The following is a 3,210-nucleotide window of genomic DNA, read 5'->3' on the forward strand; positions in this document are numbered from 1 at the left end:
ATCTCAGTATTCCTTTCTCTTGCTTCCTTTGTCTTCCTTTTATCACAATTTTTTCCTCCCCTTCTTATTCTTTTGTTTCATCCTCTTCCGCTTTCATACTCATTATCTATCATTTCTTCATATTTTCTCACGTGTTTTCTTCGTTTACTTTCCTTCTTTTCTTAAATATTTTTTGATATATTCCTTCCTTTTCATCCATTTTCATTTTTCTTACACTCAGCTAATCTAATTCTTCATTCTTACGTCTCTTTTCTTTCATAGTTTATAGCATCCTCCCTTCCTATCCTTCTCCCACCAGTCCACCTAACCTTTCCTCTCCCATCCTTCGTTCGTTTCCTTCACTCTATCATTCATTCTCCCATACTTATACTCCTACCTTCCTTCCATCCTTTATCCTCCCAATTTCACATCTTTCTTCCCCTAACCCTTCCCTCCCTCCCTCCATCCTCAACTCCTTCCTTCTCCCATTCCCTGTCCCCCTCTCTCAGGCCCTTTCTTCTCCCATTCCCTCTTTCTCCCCCTCACCTTCCACTGGCCATCGCCCTCTGCTCCCCTCTTCCTCTCACTCATCAAACTGGCCCTTAAGTCATGGTTCCCTCGTTTACACACCCATACAAACACATAACTGTTCCCCACTCATCATTCTCTCTCTCTCTCTCTCTCTCTCTCTCTCTCTCTACACTTTAAACAAAACACTTTCCTGGGTCATAACACTCCTCTCTCCTATCATCACAACTACAGTCACCATTACAATCACCACCACCTAACAATCACAACCTTATCACAAAATCAAAATTGAATATCACCATTAGTCATATGAAGAGAATTGCAAAACTGCTAATTGAAGCCTGAAAACCCAATCTCTGCTCTAATATTACTTCCATTATGACGACGACTATTTTCAGCTCGTAGGGAATCCGGCTCTGTCACCACCACCACCACCACCACCAACAACAACAACAACAACAGAGGTATTACTTCAGCATCACCACTACCACCACCACCAAGAACAACAACAACAATATAAGTATTATTTCAGTATCGCCACCACCATCACCATCACCATCATCATCATCAACAACAAAAACAACAACAACAATAAAATGAGTATTATTTAAGCACTGCCACCGCCACCACCGCCACCATCATTACCATCATCACTGTTTACAGAAGAAATATTGCAGCATCGTCACAGTAACTCTAGTATGACTGTTTTCATTACATTACCATTATCATCATCATTATCACACAAGTTCCGACACCATTACATTACTTATGATTTTTATTTACATCGTTATTATCCTCATGTTGCACCATCACCATTATCATGTTATTTACATCATCATCGGTCTAGTTATATCCTTACCATCATCATCATTACATTATTTATACTATTATCGGTATAACATCATTAACATCACCATCATCACTACTCGTTATTATCATCGCTTTAATTTTGTAGTTGCAACAATCATCATCATCATCATCACCATTAGCTACGGGATATTAACTGCACCACCACCACCACCACCATCGCCATGACAACCACTACCACCAAACACACTACTGCTACCACATAAACCAACATCCTTGCCATCATTTACAAAAACACTATTACCTTCCCTCCACCTAACACAAAAACCCCTACTTTTACAATCACCACCGCCATAAAACACCATGACCTTCACTATAATTACCAAGCACGCCACCATCACTCACCATAATAACTACCACCACAAACACCACACCTACCACCAAAAACACTATAAACCACACCTTCTAGCATCAAATACACCATATCTACCAAACACATACTATAAACTACAACCATTACTACCACAAGTACCACCACCAGAACTATCACCACCATCGCCACTCACCACAACACCGCTCACGTCACGCGCGAAAAAATGACTGGCGAGATTGTTTGATAATGTCCTTCACTCTCTCTCTCCCTCACACTCAAGTCCTTGCACCGGAAACCTCCCCCCTCCCCCTCCTCTCTCCCCATCCCCCCTTCTCTTTGTCCACCCCCCTCTCATCCCCCACCCACCTACTTCTAGCACCACCCTACCCCCTTCCCTTCCCTGTATTCTCTCCCAACTCCCCCAACACCTATCCCTTTCCTTTCCATGTCCCCTTCTATTTTCCCTCCCTTACCCTCATCCTTGTCTATCCCTACCCATCGCTACACATTTTCTACGACCTCCCTATCCCTTTCCAACCTCCCTATCCCTTTCTAATCTTCCTATCCCCTTCCACCTAATCTTGATCCATTTTCCTTAATAAGACCGTCTGTCAATACCTAGAATCGACGTGAAAATCGTCTGTAAAGGGAATGGTGTCTCCGTTTCATTTATCGAGTTTTTTCTTAATTTTAACATAGTCTCAACAGCTTAATTCATAAAACGTCCTCGTAGTGAAGGGGTCAACTTACACATGCCGTTATGTTGATCTCTTAACACTTTCCTTTTATCTCACCTACCTAGTCTATCCAAAGAACCGTAATCTTCCTCTCTCTATCTCACACACACACACACACACACACACACACACATTCCCCTCCTCCCTCGCCTCTAACCCCATCACAGCAATCAATCTCCTTCCCACACTTCCTAAACCACTCAACCGCTTTCCATACCATCTCCCTCCACCACCATCCCCTAATTCCCCTCCCATCCAATTCCACCCCCCCCCCCAATTCCCCTTCCACCCAACTTCACCACCACCCCCTAATTCCCCTCCCACCCAATTCTACAAAACTTCTCATCCCCAACCCCAATTCTTTCAGCCGTCACTTTCCCCCTCCTCCACCTTAACCCCTCTAACAGTTCTCCCGGACACTCTCCACCTCCCAACTCCCAGCATCTGTAAAGAGCCACACACTCTAAAAAAATGTCCTCTACTTTTATTCTTCACTCTTTTCCTCCCCACCACTAAACTCTCCTTCACTCCTCAAAACTCGCCCCCCCCCCCCGTCCAACTCTCCTACACTCAAAAAATTCCCAATCATTATTTTTCACTTTTTATCTCCAAACTCACCTCACCCCGACCCACACTCACCTCAACTCCCTCTGACGTTTCCCCCTTTACACACACACACACACACACACACACACACACACACACACACACACACACACACATACACACACACACACACACACTAGCCAAAACTCCAAAATACTCCCTACCATTATTCTCCAATTT

The sequence above is a fragment of the Coenobita brevimanus genome, chromosome 110, assembly GCF_032717465.1.
Source record: "Coenobita brevimanus isolate Jiangsu-jjx chromosome 110, ASM3271746v2, whole genome shotgun sequence".
Taxonomy (NCBI): Eukaryota; Metazoa; Arthropoda; class Malacostraca; order Decapoda; family Coenobitidae; genus Coenobita; species Coenobita brevimanus.